At 41.8% G+C, this 23,324-nt stretch overlaps 1 protein-coding gene across 6 annotated transcripts in view; it reads left to right on the top strand.

Moving 5' to 3' along the window:
* The window catches only part of LOC121283444 (protein kinase C-binding protein NELL1-like), an 839,758-nt gene that overhangs the window by 45,205 nt on the left and 771,229 nt on the right, over nucleotides 1-23,324 (top strand). The window lies entirely within an intron of this gene.

Genomic DNA, 23,324 nt, shown 5'->3' with positions numbered 1-23,324 from the left:
TCAGTCCCAACAGCACCACCAGGAACAGTGGACACTTCTGGTACTGCAGCCAGCTAGGTTCAGCAATGAAGGGGTCGGCCCTGGAATCAGGTAAGTGGGTTCTGCTCACTGGGGCCAATCGTGCAGGCCCTGGAAGGGGGGTTGGGGGGGGTAGATTGTGGGGAGGATGGTCATTGCTGAGGGCATATTGTGGCGTTACAGCGGGGGTGGCCCTTACTGCTGGGGTTGGAGGGGTGCCTTCAAGGGCCAAAGAGAGCCTTATCAGCAGGGCCCCCACAATCCTTAAGGAGGCTGCCAACTTTTACTGGGGGGCTTATCCAAGTGGCCTTCACCACCCCCGCATCCTCTCCCCGTCTGCTGGTAGAATGCTAATGGAGATGGGATGGGACCTTATGTTGCCCGTGACTGGCCACTTAAGGGTCTTAATGGGCCACCGGATCAGAGGGCCAGCCATGTCTTTGACTGACTCAGAGAGAATAGGAAAAGTGGTGGGTGCCCCACCCCTCTGCCTTCCCTCCCGATACTACAGCCTCCCATCCCACCCCCCAACATGCTCCTGTTGGTCAGATTACATTCTGCTCATTGTGTGCTATGGTAGGTCTGATTAAGAGAAATATTGCTGATGGCACCAGTAAAACAGATTGACCTCTGATGAATTGATTTGAGGTCCGATACTCAGTGAGCAGTTCATTTGGCTGAACTGCTTCAATAGATTATTTTGAGATGGCAGTCTAAAATGCTATGAATGGAAGGTCTCCTCAGATAGCATTTTTTAACTTCTCTTACTTGGCACCCGTATGAAGCAGGGTGTGACCTGGTTTCTGTACCAAGCTGTATACCCAGATACAATGACACTTGTGCACTAAGCTCTAAATCCATGTGGTATAAACACTTCAATGAATAGAGAGAGTCAAGGATGTAAATGTTAATCATAGATATGACTTTAAGGTTTTGGATTTGGCTCATTTGTCCATGCTTGCCTTTAATTTGGAAGGGCATGGATGCAGATCCCACTACAGAAACTTTAATACATAATCTAAACCAACAAATCTGTACTGAAGGAATGCTGCACAGTCAGAGGTGGATCCCTTTGGATTTGAAGTTAAACTGAGACTCCCTTTGGCGTTTCTTGTGAACATAAAGACCCCAAGGCATTATTACTTAAAGAAGAGCTGGGGAGGTGTCCTGGTCAACACACCAACAGAATTATCTGGGTCACGTTGTGAATGTAGCCAGTTGTGTTTCCCCACATTTTACAGGTATTTCATTGGCTGTGAAGTTCTTTCCTTTTTTCCTTCCCCTGTCAGAACAGCCTTTATTATCAGTATTACGGAAATGGTTTGTGCATTAGCTCTTGTGGAGGAATCAGTAGAGTTCAAAATGGGAGCATAAGAAATAGGAGCAGGAGCAAACAATGTTCCACTCTTCAATAAGATCTTGCTTGACTTCAGCTCCGTTCTCGTGCCTGATCCCCTATATCCTTCTGAGTTGAAAAATCTATCGATCCCAACCTTGGATATGCTTATCTCAACCTTGAATATGCTTAATGACTGAGCAAGCACAGCGCTCTGGGGTAGGGAGTTCCAAAGATTCACAATCCTCTGAGTGAAGAAATTTCTTCTCACTCCAACATGGCCGACTTTTTACATGGAGACAGTGCCCCTAAGATCTTGTCAATGCCTATAATTCACAATTCAGTATGTGTCAAACCAATGTATCTCTACCTGAAATCTGTTACTAATTGTGGTGGCTAAGCTGTCAGTTAGAAGGAAAATTGATGATGATATTGTTCTTCAAAACAGCTGTTATTTACACTGAGCCTTGCTCTGGTACTCCCACTGATAATAAAAGTATTATGGAAACAGTTGCTGCACCCGTCTCTTGTAGAGGAATCAGTACAGTGCAAAATAGCCAATTATAATAATCTACAACTTAAAAATGTGTCAGGACAAAAGATCTCTACCTGGAATCTGTTACTAATTGTGCCAGCTCAGCTGTCAGTTAGCAGGAAAATTGATGATATTGTTCTTCAAAACAGCTGTTACTTACAGTGAGACTGGCTCTGGCACTCCCACAGATGGTTACCATATGTTTAAGGTCATAGATAAAAAGCGATATTAAATATGCAAAACCGTTGTAATTTATGCACAGTATCAAATTAGAAATGTGATGTGATATTTTAAGAGAAAGTTCTAAAGCATTTTTACTTTGGCATTAAGAACACCTGGTTCGTTGCGTACCTGACTTGAATTGGATGGCACTTATTAATGTTGCTGTTTGACAAATGTTTACATTTATTTCACAAAAATGTTCCCCAACTTATTGTCTATCAAAGCGCCGCGCAATGAAGGGAATTAGTTTCTGACTGAGTCTGCATTCTGCATTTACCTGCTGTCTCTCAAGTCCTACCTCTGTGAGTCTCATGACTGTTTGTGTGTTTGTTTCTGAAGCATTCAAACAAAAGCGGCTCACTGTTTGTTTTTCTGCATGTACTCAATAAGAGGCTACAACTTTGAGCTGATAGTATCACCGCTACTTCCAATTAAAATAAACAAAACCAAATAAGACTGAGTTGGAGAGTGAGCCTCAGATATGGATTCCTTCTTAGGGCAAATGATCTTTTCATAGTGTTTCAAATCTCTCTAAGCCATAATGCCTGAACTTACAACCTTTTCCCAGGGGCAGCTATACCTCAATTGGCTGTGTATGTGGTCTGAATTGTGAGAAACGCTAGTTAGTTTGACTATGAAGCAGCCTGAACAAAATTAGTTTGTTGGTTGAGGGAATGTGTCTTCAGCATATCAATGAAGCCTAAAAGACATCCAGCAGCGTTTAACAGTCCCAAATACTTTCAAAGCAAATGCATAAGGCTTTTAAAAGGCAATTTTTATAGTTTTTAAAAAAAATATTTGTTGTCTGATGGCTTTGATGAGCCTTAGCACTGGGTGCAGACAATAATAACCCTGAGTTCCATGTTATTGGCACTAGGTGGTTTGCCACTAGGAAACTTTTGAGGTGACATGTTTGAAGGAAGAGGCGACCAGCAGGAGGATGTCTGGCAGATGACTGGGTCCAAGGGATGCTCTGTGTCCACCTACCCCCACCATCTGCAGAGCGGTAGCACTTTGGCAGAAATTGTTAATGGGTGCTCCTCTTGTCAATGACAAATGTGCCAACAGATCCCCGGTGACATCACCATATCTGTGAATGGCCGTCTCACTGTTTTGCTGGCCGGGGCTCCTGAAACTTCTCTGCCACAGCATGTCGTGTATGACTGTGTGAAATACAGGTGTTGGCATGCCAGGAAGTCTTTATGGCCACATCTGGAGGGATTCCACAGTGAATACTGCCAGCCTGGCAAATTCAGCTGCAGTAACTCCCCTCTTAGCAGAGAGAATTTTGCCAGCTTGAACTCCAGCAGCTGTCAGCGCTATGGAGCTTACACATGTGTAAGTACAGCAATGGCTACTTATAGCCTGAAATGATGTGGCACTTCTAGCAGGTTCATGCTGCTGTGATGACCAATGGATGGTGCTATAGAGGGCAACAAAGTGACTGATGGAGTATAATGTGGAGAAATGTGAGGTTATTCACTTTGGCCATAAGAATAGAAAAGCAGAACATTTTTTAGAAGGTGTGAAACTTCTAAATGCTGTGGTTCAGAGGGACTTGTGTGTATTCAAAGTTAGCATGCAGGTACAGTAAGCAATTAGGAAGGCAAATGGCATGCTTTTACTGCAAAGGGACAGGAGTACAAGTATAAGGGAATCTTTGTATAATTGTACAGGGCTTTGGCCAAACCACACTTGGAGTACTGTGTGCAGTTTTGGTCTCCATATTTAAGCTAGGATATTCTTACCATTGGAGGCAGTAGAGCGAAGGTTCACCAGATTGGTCCCTGGGATGAGAGGGTTGTCTATAATGAGTAAATTGAGTCTGTATTCTCTGGAGTTTAGAAGAATGAGAGGTGATCTCATTGAAACATACAAGATAGCGAAGGGGCTTGACAGGGTAGATACTGAGAGGTTGTTTCCAGCGGCTGGGAATCTAGAATGCAGGGGCATTGTCTCTGGGGAAGGGGCTGACCATTTAGGACTAGGATGAGGAAACATTTCTTCACACAAAGGGTTATGGATTTTTGGAATTCTCTACCCCAGAAGATTATGGATGCTGCATCATTGAATATGTTTAAGGCTGAGATAGAGAGGCAGATTTTTGGCCTTTCAGGGAATCAAGGTGGAGCAGGCTTGACAGACCATATGGCCTACTCAGACTCCTATTTCTTATGTTCTTAGAGGCACAGAGGACAACCCATCTGATGTGGCACCAACCCAGCTTCAGAAGCTTAGTACTGTGCTGATCCCTTTGCTTCACTCGACTTACCACTTAAAACTGCTCTATTCCTTCAGCCTTGACAAAAAATAGACAATAGGTTTACCTTTCAGGTTGTACAGAAGCTTTCTAAGTTTTGCCCCTCTCATCATAGACACTGCCTTTAAATTTGATTTGAATGTGTTTTCATCTCTGACCAGTGCAGAATTAGCAAGGGTTTTTAACTGAAATTATAAATGATTATGTAAATAAGGTTAAGCAAGAACATTTGCATGTTATTAGCACATGGGATGCTATTGGGTCTTGGGAAATGCAGGATGGAATAGAATTGTTTTCAAGCTAAAGACAAAATTATTCCAGTGGAGTCAAATGGAAAAAGAAGCCACACATCCGATATGTGAATCCAGTTTATTATTTGTAACATTTGTCAATAAAATTTATTTAATGCTCCATCGTCTGAGGGAGCATAGGGATAAATGATAAAGGGAGCTTATTTATCTTACGGGGCTCAATAAGGTAGATGCAGGGAGGATGTTTCTACTGGCTGGGAGTCTAGAACCAGGGGACGCCGTCTCAGAATAACAGATAGGCCATTTAGGACTGAGATGAGGAGGAATTTCTTCACTCAGAGGGTGGTGAATCTTTGGAATCCTCTGTCGCAGAGGTCTGTGGAGGCTCAGTCGTTGAATATCTTCAAGACTGAGATCGATAGATTTATACATTTTTAAAACATCAGAGGATACGGAGAGAGTGCAGGAAAATAGTATCGAAGTAGAAGATCAGCAATGATCTAGCTGAATGACAGAGCAGGCTCGAAGGGTTGAATGGTTTTTCCTGCGATTTCTTATGTTCTTGTTGAGTAAGGCACAGCACAGCAGTGTCAGAATGAACAAGAAGATTCCTTGTGTACAGATCCTCAAAGTCTATGGTTGGGATTTAACAGGGCCCCAGGAAGGGAAGGCAGGGGCTTGTAAAATAAAGTGGGAAGTCAGGGAGTGGCGTCCCCATCTTGCTATTGCCGGCAAAGAAAAGGTGGTGGAATTTCCTCCTTATCTGAGGCCAATTGAGGTCCTTAAGTTGTCAATTAAGGACATTTAAAGGCCTCTTGCTGCCTCCCCTGATTGGGCACCCATTGACCCCTGAAGGGATCTGAGGCTGCTCCCTCGCCAGCCTCAGAAACGCCTCCCGTCCCCCCTCGCAGGGAGCCTGCCTGACTGGCCCTGGAGACTCTCACCTCAATCCTGGGATGATATCCATGATGCTGCTCCTGGCTGATTGTAGTACCATCTATGGCCACTGCTCCTGAAGCTGCTGCTGGGACTGAAAAGCTGCTGGCCCCTTAATTGACCAGCAGCTCTTGGAGCTTTAACCTTGTCCCTTAAAGTGATGGGAGCCTCAACTGCCTACAGTTAATTGCCTGCTGCGCATAAAATCAATTCGGGGCTACCATAACCGGCTGAGGCAGTGTTGCCCCGAATTTCTGGCTGGTTGATCTGTTAAATTGATCTCAAGCCTGATAATGAAGAATGAAACTAGATGTTAATCCTTTTCTTGTTAATAGGTTTATTTCCAGAATACAGCATTATATATGCTTACCTTCTACATACCACCTCAGTGTCCCAGCAGTCTCTCTTTATAAGTGCTCTAGGTACTTAATTAAACAATGCCCTTCACCAGCGTAACTTAACAAGACATTTAACATGCCATTAACAGGGGTCATTGCTGGCCCTTAAAATCCCGGCCATTTATTTTAATAGATCTCTACCAGCTGCTGTATAATCTCGAATTGATGAACAGAGCTTGCTAAAATCTGTCTTCCAAGTAAATTGAAAAATACACCTTTGCATCTCAGGTGGATTTCATGTTTGAACCAATTTGGTGGCAGTGCCAGGTTCACTGCTGTATTTAGGCCATTCTGTTTGCCTCATTCATTCTGTCTAGTTATTATATTAACAATTGCACTTTTTTGGTCTGTAAATATACAACATTTGCCACAAATCAGAGCCATTCAGGGTTAAGGTTGCTTCCTTCTGTAGTAAGACTGTAAACACAGTCCACTGACGCAGATTCATATACTGAGCTCTATAAAATATAAAATTGTCGTGAATCAACAGTTCTTAAAACAAACTGGTGTCAACTTTGTGTACCAAATTCTTGTGATCACGTTTGAGATTTCATCCCAAATTAGAGAATAATAGTCCAATCTAACTTTGACTATTCATCCCATGGAAAATCTGATAGTCTTAAAAATACAAATTGCATTGGAAAATGTTTGCAGCTAACAATGCAATGTAACACTTTGCTGAAATGGACATAATTTTGCCAAGAGATGTTACAGAATTGGAAAATTGGAAATCTCTCCCTGGTATAATTTTCTAAAAGAGAAATAGAAAAATCTGGGAAATCTCAGTAGGTCCGGCAGCACCTGTGAAGAGAGGAACAGAGTTAACATTTTGAGTCTGTACGACTTCTTCAGAGAGAGTCAGAGTCTGCTATCTTGCTTTCAGACAGGGTTGATCTTTTATGCTGCTATTAACACCTAATTTAATACTATCATTACAAGTCCTTTTGTCTTGTGTCCATGACATCTTTGTCATTTAATCTGTCCTGACCTCCAACCTATCCCTGACCTTCTATTTTGTTCCACCTGCTCCACCTGCCTTGTCATCAGCATAAAACCCATCACATTTCTACCTCTCTTCACTTCTGAAGAAGAGTCACATGGACACAAGACGTTAACTCTGTTTCTCTCTCCAGAGACGAGCCCAACCTGCTGAGTTTTTTGAGCATTTTCTGTTTTCATTTCTGATCTCCAGCATCTACAGTAATTTGCATTTGTAATTTTCTTAAGTTGGGTTTAAGGCAAAGTATGTGACCTGTACTGTGCATCTAAACTCCACTGTTGAATATCTTATAAAATCAGTTTTTGTTGCCAGCATAAGATGCTGTTTTATTTTTGGCATGAAAAAAAACCCAGAAAATTGTGGGGGGAATGGGCCTCAAAAACCGTACATAAATTAGGAGAAAATCTGTAAAAGACAACTTTTTTATTTTGAATATCATAACAATTCTAAAGTCAAGGAAGGGATTTTAAACACACGCCTCACAATTGTTTAGGCTTTGTGGGACTATGTTTATGGGCTCACCAGCAGATAATTTCTAGATTCAATATTTAGGTTGGTTCTTCAATTTTACTTTACATTTTAAAAGAATCTATGTTTATTGCTCTGCCACTAGTCATTTATCTGCCACTATGATGTAATATTAGACATTGGTGGAAATTATTTACATGGGAACAGCCTTTGTCGTACAGTTCAGATGGGAGACTTGTGCCACCCTTCAATGATCTGAGTCTTGAATCAGTGTGTTAAGTATGCCAGTGAACTGCTGCATTTCTTCCATGCCTTGCTCAGCATGAAAGACTGACTATATGGTCTTTTTTTATTCATTCACGAGACGTGGGTGTCGCTGGCAAGGCTTGGATTTATTCTCTCAAATTATTCTTGAGAGGTGGTGGTGGGGCACCTTTCTTGAACACAACTGAATGGTTGGCTGGGCCATTTTTGAGGACAGTTAATGTAGAGTGAAAAGTTGACATCAGGCGCACTTGATACTGATGTGACTGCTGTTGTAACTATGATGCAATGTGACATGACTAAGAGGCTGAGATCTGATGGGAAGCAGAAGTACAACCTCAGGTAGAGTACTGAGATATACATAGATCTGTAAATAAACAAGATTTTTTTTTAACCAATAACAGTCCATAGCATTTTTAAAATAACAGGTAAACCCTAAAGAAACCCCATTTAGACCCTGAACCCAAGGCATAACAGTTAACACTCAACCATATTACTGTGACTTTGGAGTCACATATGGGCCAGACTGGATAAGCAGATTTCCTTCTCTAAAGGACTTTAGTAAACCAGGTGGGTTTTTATGTTAGTCTGGTAGTTTCATAGATTTTTAACTGAGTATTGTTGAAAAAAGAGGTGAAGCATGGGGTAACAACAGTCCCCTGGTGCATTCTCCATGGAAACGCCTCAACCAAGCTAAGTCGACTTGCCAACCAATCAGCACCATTTTTTCATGCAGTATAAATTGTTGCTCTCTTTGAAATTTAGTATTCTTATGTTTGTCCTGATGAGTATAAGATGAAAAGCTTCTACAGCAGGTCTTTTATTTCAGTAGTACTCAAGCTGTGTACTACCAAGCAACTAGATTTTTAATGAGAGACTTATTTATTTGAATTTAAAATCTCCAGTTGCCGTGGTGGGATTAGAACCCCTGCCTCCAGGTTATTGGTCCAAGCCTCTGGACGACTTGCCAATTAACATAACCACTGTGCACTCAGCAGGAGTTAATTGTGATCACGGTCCCGTTAACAAAAAAAAATTAAATTGCATAACACTCGTCTATTTCTCGGTCACAGATGCACATGCATCTTGTCAGTGACTTCTTGGTGACACAAGCAGCATGTGTGCCGATGTCACCAATGTAATTCACACGCATTTCCCTACCTGATGGTCTGTTATGAAAAATAATGGGAAATTTCTGAGGGGTGTTGGGGGTGGGAAGAGATGCTTGCCTTTAGGAGGAATTTGTTCTTTAACCGCTTTCCTGCCTAATGTGAATCCATGAATATTTTGGATGGAAATCAGTTTTAAAACCTGATTCTTAAAGGTTATCTCTGTGATTGAGGAGATCTTAATCCTAGCACACAGCACAAGATTAGCATTAATTTAAAAAAAAATGAATGAGTTAATATCACTTAAATGTAGGCTTGGGTCTCCAGAAGGGAAATTAAGAATTAATCAAAATTAAACCACGGGAACATAATGGCTGTTGATATATACGTAAGTGTGATTCATATCAATAATTGTTTATTCTAGAAGTAATCACTATCTTAGTGTGTATTTTGTTTATAGTCTCACAATTGTGCACCTAAACTATACCTAAGTATTTTGAGCGTTTTTAATGCCAATGTAAAACGGTACAATTTTGCTCTTCCCTATTTGAGAGAGGATATAATGGCATTAGAAGTGGTTTAGAGAAGATTCACTTGACTGATTCCTGGATGAAGGGGTTGTCTTATGAGGAAAGTTCGGACAGTTTGGGCCTGTATCCATTGGAGTTTAGAAGAATGAGAGATGATCTTAGTGAAACAGGTAAGATCCTGAGGCAAATTGACAGGGTGGATGCTGAGTGGATGTTTTCCCTTGTAGGAGGGACAAGAACTAGGGGACACAGTTCAAAAATAAAGGGCTTCCCATTTAAGATAGAGATAAGAATTTTTTTCCCTCAGAGGGGCATTGGAGGCAGGGTCATTGAATATTTTTAAGGCTGAGTTAAACAGATTAGTGATTGACAAAGGAGTCAAAGGGTACAGGGGGTAGACAGGAAGGTGGATTTGGAGCCACAATCTGGATAGCCATTAGGAGATAATCTTATCAAATAGCAGAGCAGGCTTGAGGGCCTGAAAAGCCTACTCCTCCTAATTCGTAAGTTTGTATATTAGTAAAATCCTGCTTTTTTTCCCCCTCAGGGCTCATTTTCAGCGTGCAAAAAAAGCAGGAGAAAATAATGGGGAGAAATATACCAAAAACATGTGTAACGCTTTTTTTTTTAAAGTGGCTTTTTCAATTCAAAAGTAACTGCAACACTAGATTTTGCAGGGGTGAGATTAACAGTTGATTCTGTTCAATGGAGCTAGTAATTTGTGGAAACTCTGATTATTGATCCCATGACTTACATTGAGGACTCTGCAAAATGAAACCAGAGTAGCCACAAGCAATAAGGCAGTGAACCCAAAAGAGTAGTGAGAAGGGGGTGAGGTTCAGATCTAAGGCAAGACCACTGTATGCTAGAAAGAATTGAGCAGGAGGGAAATTGTACCAAGATTGATAAGAAACTGTAGCTAGTTGGCAAGCAAGCAGGAGGGATTAACAGCCTAGTGCTCAGAAGTGACGATTGTACATACCAACTGTCAACTTTTTAACCCATCTGTCAGAATATCGGTGTTTTACAAGAGAAATTAGCCATTGCTACTGAATTTCAGATGAAGCTGCTTGGAATGAATACATTAACCAGCTTTATTTGAGCATTTCTGTCACTGCCCTTGCATAATTGAGGACTTGGAAATAAAATGGATTTGAAGACTTATAAATTGTATTCATTTGAAGAATTATACTAAGATCTCCATATTTTGGATCTTCTTACTGTGTGCCACCGTGATATGTGAAGCAGACACTTGGCTTATTTTGTTGGTGGCTTTGCAGTGTCTGTCTGTGTTCTGTAACTTTGAAAATAACTTGCAGTCTGTTTCCACGTTTATAGCGGTGGTCCCTTTTGTTCTGATTCAGTAACCAAGGAGAGAGCCTTCAATGTTCATAATGGAGCAGCCAACGTTCATAGGAAAATGTGCGATGTGACATTAATTCACAAGAAGAGTTTAGTATGTTGTAAACCCCAGGCAATTAGTGAAGCCCATCTGGACATCACAAAATTCAGCTTCCCTTTCCCCACTTTCTTGCAAGCCATACTTCTGTGCAACATGCTTATTTTTCAGTGGTTGCATTGTGCAATGGCTGTACTTCCATTAGGAGAAAAGCAAGCTTTTTGACGGTCAGAAAAGCAGTGTTGGCCAAGCCTATTTCGAGCAACTTTCCTTCATCATTTCAGTTGATGGTACAACCCCTTTACTTTGAATGGTTAACCCCTCTGTTGAATGGGTAGACAGAGAACCTACCAAATAAGCATGTTAGGCATTGACCAACACTAATTTGTAGAAATGTACGAAGAGATTATTTGGCATCTGAAAGATGAAAAAGCAGATGCGCATTTTGGGGGACAATCTTCAACAGAATTATCTTCATCAATCTTGTTACTATGATTATTTAATATGATTGGGTCAGCACACCCTCAACTCATGTAATTTCACACTTGCCTCGAGGCTGCCATGGGACCTGGAGCAGGGATAGATGTGATAGTGAACTCCTTTTGTTTTTTTCATTTATTTGTTCACAAGATGCAGGCATCGCAGATGCAGCCGTGTTGGGACTCCTTTCCTGTTCTATTGCATTTTTGTATTTTAAACAGCAAAGTACACAGATGTCACATGTAACAACCACAGAATGAGGTTTTTAATGAGCTCATCATGTTACATAGTCCAACCTGAGTACTCAGACAAATCATACCCCACAATTCCAGTATGATCACACAACTTTTTATTGAGTTCACAATTCACTACAAGAGCTCGGGTCATGGTAGACTCCTTGTTGTTTGAGCATGTCCCCAAGCAGCAAATGATTTCATCGTCTTCTGTGGGTCCTCTCATGACTGAAGAGTCTGAGGTGGGATTGGCTTGGACATCCACAGAACTAACAGTTTATACTGTCATTGTTGTGCTCAGTGGAATTCAGGGACATAACACTTCACAATCCGTTGTGACCACAGCATAGTTATTTACTCAGAAGTCTTACACCAATTCTACCTTTGATCACTACATTTCATGCATGTTGCTGCTAAATCACTTCAAAAGACACACAAATGTGGCATTTGATTAACAACATGGAGCCAGGAAGAAATACTCAGCCCATGTCAATCGCTTCTAATCATCCTGTTACCATAGTTATATGGTCCACTTAAGCCCTTTAACCAATTTTACTATAAACACGGTAATTGGCTGGGTTCAGTTTATCCTGCTTTTTGTGTACAGGACATACCTGGGCAATTTTCCACATAGCCGGGTAGCTGCCAGGGTTACAGCTTGGCTAGGGGTGGGGGAAGTTCTACAGCACAAGTCTTCAGCAATGTTGTCTGAATGTTATCAGGGCCCATAGCCTTTGCAGTATCCAGTGCCTTCAGCCATTTCTTGATATCATGTGGAGTGAATTGAATTGGCTGAATACTGGCATTTGTGATGCTGTGGACTTCAGGAGGCCAGGATGGATCATCCACTCGGCCCTTCTGGTGGAAGGTTTTTTGCAAATGCTTCAGCCTTGTCTTTTACATGAATGTGCTGGGCTTCCCCCATCATTGAGGATGGGGATATATGTGGAGCCTCCTCCTCCAGTGAGTTGTTTAATTGTCCACCACCATTCACGACTAGATGTGGCAGGACTGCAAAGCCAGATCCTATATGTCGAATCAGTTTTTGTGGAGCTAAGAAACAGCAGGGGACAGCAAACATCAGTGGGAGTTGTTTATAGGCCACCAACCTGTATTGGTCATGTTTGGTACAGTGGAAGACAGGAAATTAGAGCTGCATGTAACATGGGAAATATAATAATAATAATGGGCAGCTTCAATTTACAAATAGACTGGGTAAACCTAATTAGCACTAATGCTGTGGCGGATGAATTTCTGGAGTATATATGAGATGGGTTTCTGGAGCAGTAAGTTGAAGAACCAACTCGGGATTGGGCTATCTTAGATTTAGTATTATGTAATGAGAAAGAGCTAATTAATAATCTTTCTATAAAGGAGCTTTTTGGAAATAGTGACCACATGAGGATAAAATTTTACATTAAGTTTGAAAGTGAAGTAGTTCATTCTGAGACTAACATATTAAAACTGAACAAAAGGAACTATGAAGGTATGAGGGGCAAGTTGGCTATGGTGGATTGGGAAACTACATAAAAAATTTTGATGGTAGACATGCAATGTCTGTTATTTGAAGTGTTATTACATGGTCTACAACAAATGCACATTCCTCTAAGACACAGAAAACCAACAGGAAAGGTAACTCAACTGTGGCTAACAAAATAAGCTAAAGATTGTATTAGATCAAAGGAAGTGGCTTTATATGGATTCCAGAAAAAGTGGTAAGCACGAGGATGGGGAGCAATTTAGAATCCTGCAGAAAAGGACCAAGAATCTCATTAAAAAAAGGGAAAAGAGAGCATGAATGCAGGCTAGTGAGAAACATAAAGGTGGACTGTAGAAGCTTCTTTAAGTACATGAAAAGGAAAAGATTAATAAGGATAAATGTGGATCCATTACAGGCAGAGGCAGGAGAATTTATAATGGAGAATAAGGAAATGGTAGAGAAACTAAATAATTACTTTGCCTGGGATTTTCTGGCCCTGATACCGGTGGGTGTCATCACGGGTGGTATGGGAAAATTTGGGGAGGCCACTGACTTTTAACGGCTCTCCAAATTTTCCTGTCCCACCTGTGACGATGCCCATCGGTGTCGGGGCTGGCAAATCTCACCCATTGTGTCTGTGTTTATGGAGGAAGATACAGAAAATCTCCCAGGAATACACAGGAACCAAGGGGCTTGTTAAAGCAAGGGAATTGAAAGCAATTAAGTTTTCCTGATGAGTGCAAGAGGAAAAGCTTTGATAGTATGTCACTTTTTTCAGCAATACTCAAGTTCTGTACTACCAAATGACTATTTGAAAGAAATTAGTATTAATATTGAGGCAGTACTTGAAAAAAATATTGGATTGAAGGTTGGAGTATGTATGAGATGGGTTTCTGGAGCAGTAGGTTGTACCCTTGACTTGGATGAGCTATATCCCAGAGCAGTAAGTTGTACCCTCAACCTGGATGAGCTATATCCTAGAGTGTTGAAGGGATAGTGGTTGCATTGTTGGTTATTTTTCAAAATTCCATAGATTGTGGAATGGTTCCTGCAGACTGGAAAGTAGCAAATGTAACCCACTATTTAAGGAGGGAGGGAGAGAGAAAATAATGAACTATAGACCTGTTAATTTGACGTCAGTAGTAGGGAAAATGTTAGAATCTATTATAAAGGGTGTGATAACTGGACATTTGGAAAACAAAGGTATGACTGGGCAGAGTCAACATTGATTTATTGAAATCACCCTTGATAAACCTGCCGAAGTTTTTTGAGGATGTTACTTGTAGCATAGATAAAGGAGAATCAGTGGATGTGGTGTATTTTCAGAAGGTTTTTGATAAGGTCCCACATAGGAGGTTAGTAAACAAAAATAGAGCACATGGGATTGGGGGTAATGTACTGGTGTGGATTGAACATTGGTTAACAGAGGGAAAACAGAGATTAGGAATAAACAAATTGTTCTCAGGATGGCAGGCTGTTAGTAGTGAGGTTGTGCAAGGATCAGTGCTGTGGTCACAGCTGTTCACAATCTATTTAAATGATTTGGATGTGGGGACCAAATGTACTATTTCCAAATTTGCTGATGACACAAAACCATGTGGGAATATAAGTTGTGAGAAGGATGCATAGAGTCTTCAAGGGGACTTGGAAAGCTTAAGTGAATGGGCAAGGACATGGCAGTTGGAATATAATGTGAATAAGTGTGAAGTTATCCATTTTGGTAGAAAAAAACAGAAAGGTAGAGTATTTCTTAAATGGTGAGATGTTGGGAAGTGTGGGTGTCCAAAGGGACCTGGGTGTCCTTGTTCATGAGCCACTAAAAGTTAGCATGCAGGTACAGCAAGCAATTAGGAAGATGTTGGCCTTCATTGCGAGGGGATTTGAGTGCAGGCGTAAAGATGTCTTGCTGCAATTGTATATAGACTTGGTGAGACCACACCTGGAGTACTATGGACGGTTTTGGTTTCCTTATCTAAGGAAGGATATACTTGCCATGGAGGGAGCGCAACGGAGGTTCATCAGAGTAATTCGTGGGATGGAAGGATTGTCTTATGAGGAGAGCTTGAGGAAACTAGGTCTGTATTATTTAGCGTTTTGAAGAATGAGAGGTGATCTGATTGAAACTTACATTTTTACAGGGCGTGACAGGATAGGTGTAGATAGGATGTTTTCCCTGGCTGGTGAGTCTAGAACCAGAGGGCACAGTCTCAGAATAGTGGGCAGGCCATCTACAACTGAGATGTGGAGGAATTTCTTCACTAAGAGGGTGGTGAATCTTTGGAATTCTCTACAGAGGGCTGTGGAGGCTCAATCATTGAGCATGTTCAGGACAGAAGTTGATAGATTTCTGGATACTAATGGCATCAAGGGATATGGGGAAGTGCATGAAAGTGGCGTTGAGGCAGATGCTAGGCCATGATCTTATTGAATTCTTGATGGGCCAATGGCCTACACTTGCTCCCATGTTCTGATGATCCATTGATTGCTTGGCCCTGTCTATCGCTTTATGCGTATGCTCTTTGGCCTGCAAATAGTCCTGTATTGTAGCCTCACCAGGTTGACATCTCATTTTTAGATATGCCTGGTGCTGTTCCTGGCATGCCCTCCTGCACTCTTTATTGAACCAGGGTTGATGCCTGGCTTGATGATAATGGCAGAGGGGGGATATTCTGGGCCTTGAGGTTACAGTTTATGGTTGAGTACAGTCTTCTGCTGCTGATAGCCCACAGCGCCTCATGGATGCCCAGTTTTGCATTGCTAGATCTGTTAGAAATCTATCCTAATTAGCATGGTGGTACTGCCACACAACACAATGGAGGGTATCCTCAGTGTGAAGACAGTTCTTTGCCTCTACAAGGACTGTGCAGTTGTTACTCCTACCAGTACTGTCATGGACAGATGCATCTGTGACAGGTAGATTGGTGAGGATGTGGTCAAGCAGCATTTTCCCTCCTGTTGGTTCCTGTGTGTTTTAGAACTTAGCCAGCTTGGTCAGTAGTGGTGCTACCGAGCCACTCTTAGTGATGGGCATTGAAGTTACCCACCCAGAGTAGATTCTGTGTCCTTTTCACCCTCAGCGCTTCCTCCAAGTAGTGTTCAACATGTTAGAGTACTGATTCATCGGCTGAAGGGGAGGGGGGAAGGTGCTGGTGGTAACCAGCTGGTGGTTTCCTTGCCCATGTTTGACCTGATACTATGAGATTTCATGGGGTCCAGAGTCAATGTTGAGGCTTCCCAGGGCAACTTCTTCCTGACTGTGTACCATTGTTCCACTGCCACCTATGGTGGGTCTGTCCTACCTGTAGGGCAGGACATGCCCTGGGATGGTGATGGTGGTGTCTGGGACATTATCTGTAAGGTGTGATTCCATGAGGATGACTGTATCAGGCTGTTGCTTGACTAGTCTGTGCGACAGCTCTCCAAATTTTGGCACAAGTCCCCAGATGTTAGCAGGGAGAACTTCGCAGGGTGACAGGACTGGATGTACCGTTGCTGTTTCCAGCGCCTAGGTCAATGCCAGGTGGTCTGACTGGTTTCATTCCTTTTAGACCTCATAGCAGTTTGATACAACTGAGTGACTTGTGAGGCCATTTCAGAGGGAATTTAAGAGTCACCCACATTGCTGTGGATCTGGAGTCACATGTGGGCCAGACCAGGTAAGAACTGCAGGTTTCCTTCCTAAAAGACATTAGTGAACCAGATGGGTTTTTACAACAGTCTTGCTCACCGTTAGACTGGCTTTAAATTCCAGATTTATTAATTGAAGTTAAATTCCACCAGCTGCTGTGGTGGGATTTTAACCCATGTCCCCAGAGCATTAATATGGGCCTCTGGATTACTAGTCCAGTGACTATGCCACCACCTCCCCTTTGTGTGCCATTTTGGGGAAAAAAAAATCAGCTTACATGATCTGTCTGGGCTACCTATCTGTACTGTGCTTGTAAAGTTGTTTAGAAAGTTGTTTTCAGTAGATGAACTGCTCATTCAGAGAGCTGGCACATACATAACAGGCTAAATGGCCTACTCCTGTATTGTTACAATTCTTTGACTCTGTGATTCACTGTGAAATCATAGCAGCTACTCCCATATAAATAAAAGCAAGATACTGTGGATGCTGGAAATCTGAAATAAAAACAGAAAATGCTGGAAACACTCAGCAGGTCTGACAGCATCTGTGGAGAGAGCAACAGAGTTAAGGTTTCGAGTCCATATGACTCTTCTTCAGAGCTGCCCTTATCTTTGTTTTCATCACAGTTCGCATATCAGTAACCACTGCAGTAGAAATTATTTTTGTTCAGGGGCTGTGTCCAGGTCTCCCTGGAAAAGAAGTTTCACCTCCCTTCAATAAATCCACCAGGTTACAAATCACACTTTGTGTATTTGGAGGTTCAAGATGGATGTATCCACAGCTGAAGTTATGGCTATCCACTATGTTTTAGTGATTTAACACCTCATCTTCTCATGTCATGAGGCCTATAGCTATGGCTGTTTTTGGTCTGTCAGCTTTTATGGGGCTAGGTGGGCTTTCCTGAAGCCATCAATCTGTTCTTCTCTTGCTGCTTTTTATTGGTTGGCTCATATGGAAGAGTAGGTACAGCAAGACACATGAGGGGCATGCTACTGCTACACACCAAAGAAATATGTCACGAGCGGGACGTGTCTGATGTGCCAAGGAGTTGACTGACTTAGTTCCATTGTGAAAACTGAGAGACACGAGTAAAAAGGCTTTACCCTCTCCTTTCAGGAAAATTTACTTTAATCAGCCAGTTTAGGTGGAGTCTGGTCATATCAGGTCAGAATAAAAGGAACAGAGCAAGTTATTACAAGGTCAATACTTGGTTTGAATTAAATTTGATGAATGTTATAAATTTAATAAGAACAATCCTTCTTGGAGCAAGATCTCTTCCTCACACAGTTGAACAAAGTAATTTAGATGAAATGCTTGTGTTGAGCTTGCAACTCTACCTAATTAACATTTGAATGAACAGGCTGTCTTATTACTTATTTCAGACGTTTCTGCATATCATTGAACTTGCTATCAATGAACACCTCCTGGCCCGCAGCTAGGTGTGCAGCCTCGAGCAAAATTCTCTCAATGTCCTGTAACAGCCAGAGATTGTTTGGGGGAAAAGAATGGAGTGTTGAATCTTGAATTAGAAGATGTTTCTGAAACTCCTGTCAGAATTTCTGCTTGGGTATTTTCCTTCCTTACACCTGTGACTCCAAATGCCAACTGCTGTAAGAGAATCGGACGACCTCCAGAATAAACAGACATTGGATATCTTGGCACGTACATTAAAAGAGCTCTAATTGGCATATGGATATAGGGCTTTCCTCCTGCAACTTGGATTATTTGATACTTTTTCTAGTGCTTCCTCTCATCTGCTTTTGAAAGATGTGGGAGGGATACATTTCTGCAGGGGTGGTCTAGAACAAAGAACAAAGAAAAGTACAGCACAGGAACAGGCCCTTCAGCCCTCCAAGCCTGCGCCGATCATATTGCCCGTCAACTAAAACATTTTGCACTTCAGGGGTCCGTATTCCTCTATTCCCATCCTATTCATGTATTTGTCAAGCTGCCTCTTAAACACCACTATCATACCTGCTTCCACCACCTCCTGTGGCAGCGAATTCCAGAAACTCACTACCTTCTGCGTAAAAAACTTGCCCCGCACATCTCCTCTATAGTTTTCTCCTCTCACCTTAAATCTATGTCCCCTATTAATTGACTCTTCCACCCTGGGAAAAAGCTTCTGACTATCTACTCTGTCCATGCCACTCATAATTTTGTAAACTTCTATCAAGTCACCCCTCAATCTCTGTCGCTCCAGAGAGAACAATCCAAGTTTCTCCAACCTCTCCTCATAGCTACTAACCTCCAGACCAGTCAGCATCCTGGTAAACCTCCTCTGCACACTCTCCAATGCCTCCATATCCTTCTGGTAATGTGGTGACCAGAATTGCACGCAATATTCCAAGTGTGGCCTAACCAAGGTTCTATACAGCTGCAGCATGACTTCCCAGCTTTTATACTCAATACCTCTGCTAATGAAGACAAGCACGCCATAGACCTTCCTGACTACCTTATCCACCTGCGTTGCCACTTTCAGTGACCTGTGGATCTGTACACCCAGATCCCTCTGCCTGTCGATGCACTTAAGGATTCTGCCATTTACTATATAATTCCTGCCTGTCCTGCTTATATGTTGTAATTTCTTTGGAAGAGCAGTGGAAACCCTAGGATAATGGCATGTAATTCTTCTGGAGTTTTAGCTCTTGTGCCAAAGTTCTGGTGGAGGGTGGGAGCGGTGAAGAAGAGGAGTTAAGGGGAGAGGAACTGGAGTTTTATGGGGGGGTTGGGGGTGGGTATCAGAGGGCTGGAGCTGAATGGAGGGGTGAACAAGGGTGTGAGAGGGGAGAGTGAGAAGGAGGAGAACCTCTCTGTATATTCAACCCCCCTTGAAGCCTTTGCAGCAAAGAGATTTAGTTTCCTTTTCCAGAGGGCAGTTCTATACTAACTTGTATTTTATATTTAATAAACAGCTGGGGCTCTTTTCTCTAAAAAAAAGAGAGAAGGCTGAGGGGTGACCTGAAAGAGATCTTCAAGTCTTTATTATTTCTATTTCTTAAGCAACAATGTAACTCCCTCATAAAGCAGTTTATAGACTTTGCACCAGCAGTTATCAATTTGTTCCAAGCAGTAAATATTTATGTGTTGCAAACTGTATCAAGCGCTCTGTTTGAAAACTTCTGCCACTTGCCGTACTCAATACTTGACCAATGCACAATCCACAGTGCAGGACTGGCCAAAAGCGTCACGTCACAGGAAAGGTACTTACTCCAACTATTGAAGGCAATTTAGCTGCTTTTGTTTCTTACAGCTGGTTTTTTAGCATCAAGGTAAGCTGCACAGGAGATTGAGATGTGGAAAAGCAGCTTGAAAATGTATCTGTGCCATCTTTTCATCAGCATGGTATGATATGTTCAAAATCAAATCTAAAATGTTGCACTTGCATAGAACATGCAGCACAGAAACGAGCCACTCGCTGAATTAGTTTGTCTGTGTTTATGCTCCGCACAGACTGATGTGCTGGAACTGGTTTCAAGTCCTGCTTCAGGATTGGGCACAGCTTAAATGTCATTATTTAGGATTTTTAGTCTGCCTGAGGTAGTGGCTTTGGGCAAATGACTTTGCCCTGAACATGAGTATTGACACAGCAATGCATTCAAATAGCCTTAAATTGCAAATACGCTGATCTGATATGTTTCCTCTTATTCTCACCTTTGTATTCTCCAGAACTTTGCCCCTAGGGAGACAAAATTGCTGCAAGCAAGCAAGCTCATGAGCAGCTTTGTCAGAGCAAACAATTACAGATAATAAATGCAGTACATTTTTAAACAGCTGTCAAGGAGGCTCGAAGTTCCCCGAACATATTTTGTCCAACAAATTCAAAGTAGTGCAGAAACAGTGAGCTAATTGCTGAGAGATACTTAAAGAGCAACATTGCACTTTTAACAGCAAGGACCCATTAACACTGACTTAGCTGAAGGAATTTTCCAATTTAGAGGGTGATGTGGAAAATTTTGAGATTTGAGAAGGCCTCCTTTTGCAACATCCATGTGAATACTCAGACTTCCAGTGCTGTTTAGTCTTTTGGATCTCATTATTTGAATCTCCCCGCAGCTACATTGAATTCAGCCTTTTAGAGTCTTGCATGTAGTTTGGATGGTGGCTCTGAGCATTCTAAGTGCTCTCACTCGACATTTTTTTTGCATTGTGCATTGGGTGCAGAGTAGGCCTCAGGCTTCCATTTTAATAACACAATCTCTTGTCCAAAGCATCGCAGCCTGTCAGGTACAGTTTCTGCCTGTTTTATTGGCATTGGTGAGTTAATTTTCTGCAATCATTAAAATGTCACACAGCACAAACTAAATTGGAAAACTCCTTCAGTCACTTAAGGGCAGGATGTGACTGGTTGCTTCAAACTTCCCTTCACAATTGCCTTTAGGAGCCTCTATGTTGGCACTGTAGCACTGCAGGTAGGACTGCGTATACATATTAACTAGAGAAAGTGAACATTTTGCAACAAGTAAGCTCTATATATTGCAACATTTCTTTGTCTCATTTGATATATTACACAGTATCCATTGTCTCATCTAGCCTCTGGCAATACGGTCCTAAGGTCTTCCCCTACGTATTCTGTGATTGGCGAATAAATAAAGTGATTGCTTTTGTGCACTCTAGCCATTGGATTGATTATAGCCATGTTGCCTGTAGAACTTGCCTCCAGAGAAGAGTGATTCTCATATACAACAGAATGGTATGCTGAATAAATTACAACCACCTCACATGAGATTACCTGTACATTTCTCATTCATGCTTTCTTCAGTTGCAACATATTGTCAGTCTTAGCAGACTCCTCCTACACAATGCTGTTGCAACTGTAAGAAAAAAAACTAGCCAAATCATCTGTGAAAATGGAAAGTTCAAACTTTTATTTTTATACATGTTGATACTTCGCAAAAGAATCTGGAAGACTGCTTCTTTTAAGACTGAACTTATAAAAAAAAAAACATTTGGCTATAGACTGTAAACAGTAAATTCTGCTGAAGAAAGAGGCATGCAGTTGAAGCTTTTCATCTTGCACTTATTAGGACACACACAAGAATAACAAATTTCAAAGGGAGTGACAACTTATACTGCATGAGGAAAGGGTATTGATTGGTTGGCAAGTCAACTGTGATTGGTCGAGGCATTGCCATGGAGAATGCACCAGGAAACTGTTGCCCCCCCCCCCCCCACCCCACCCCCATGCTTTTGTTTAATGCAAAAAAGATGCAGTGCCTGAATGTGCTCCTTTTCCCTTCAGAGGACAGGTCCCTGTGGACAAATATAAGCATAAGTAAGCCAGATTGTGAGCCTGATTGTGTTAAGTAAGAAACGTGTAGAAAATCAGGCTCTGTGTATTCATTTATGTAGCTTCCAGCACATGTAACTATGCCACACTACGAGCCTGGCTGGTAATCTTAAATTATTGTCAAAGTCCCCTGTTCTTCATACACAAAAAGAACATGCATGCACATTGCACCTGTTTCAACTGAACAAAATAGGTGGCAGCCAGTCTCTGGTTCATTTCCCAGGGCAATGCCTTGACCAAGCAGAGTCAACCTGCCCGATTTGAATTTAGATAAAGCTTGGCAGTTAACTGTCAGTCATCAGCTAACTGGTGCATTCTCCATGGCAACGCTTCTACCAATCGGAGTGCACTTGCCAACCAATCATAATTCTCTTCTCATGAAGTATAAGTTGTTGTTCCTTTTACATTTAGTATTCTTGTCCAAGACACAAAGCTTTGACGTGTTTTTTTTCAGTGATACTCAAATTCTGTACTACCAAATGGCTACTTCATCATTTGTGACTTTCGCTGACCAGCGGGTCCTTTACATTCTCCTCCAAATGCACATTTCAAAGCTATTGTTAAGTTGTCCTCCTCCTCCCATAAGGTCCAATTTTCACATCCATAAAAAGACACTCCAAATCCAGCTCTTTACAAATTGCTTTTTGAGTTGTTTATTCAGCTTTCTGGTTAGCAACCATCTCTTCTTACTAAATAGAGCCTTTCCCATTGCTATACTTGTTCTTATTTCTTTGTTGCATCCTCCATCTGTAGATATTATGCTTCCCTATGTGCTTGAATTCTTGCACCTGTTCTCATTCTCTTCCTTCTATGAGTATTTGTTGGTGAAGTTGAGATGGCCAATATTCATTTTCATTCCAACATTCATGCTTGCTGTTGTTAGTCTGTCTACTAGTTCTTGTAATCCTTCTGTGCTTGCTACCAGTGCTTTGTCATCTGCAAATCTAACTGATGTTATCATTTGCACACACACACAGACACACACACACACACACACACACACACACACACACACACACACACACACACACACACACACACACACACACACCCCCCCCGTCAAATCTTAATACCAAATTCTTTGTCTCCAAATGCTTCTTTGATCATTGTTTCTGCATAGACATTGAAGAGGACCGGTGATAAGCAGCACCCTTGTTGAACTCTTCTTCCAATTACACATGGTTCAGACTCCCTGTTGCTGTTTGTCCCATTTCTTATGAGTCATCTATCTCTCCCATCTACTCCAATGGTTTTCAGCACTGTCAAGAGCTTAATCCAGTCAATCTGATCAAATGGTATTTCGAGTTGTACAAAACAAACATATAAGGCCTGAACTTCCATGGAGTGGCTCGGATTCGGATCCGACTTGATTGTCACTCCCCTCCTAGTGTCTTACCCGAAAATTCAGCTGCTCCTTTCTTGCACAATCTTCTGACTCAAGCTGGGCAACATCTGTGTAGTGCAGTATGTTCCTGAGGCTTCCAGTT

This window comes from Carcharodon carcharias, chromosome 10, assembly GCF_017639515.1.
Source record: "Carcharodon carcharias isolate sCarCar2 chromosome 10, sCarCar2.pri, whole genome shotgun sequence".
NCBI classification, from domain to species: Eukaryota; Metazoa; Chordata; class Chondrichthyes; order Lamniformes; family Lamnidae; genus Carcharodon; species Carcharodon carcharias.
This window is presented reverse-complemented; position numbering and strand designations above follow the sequence as displayed.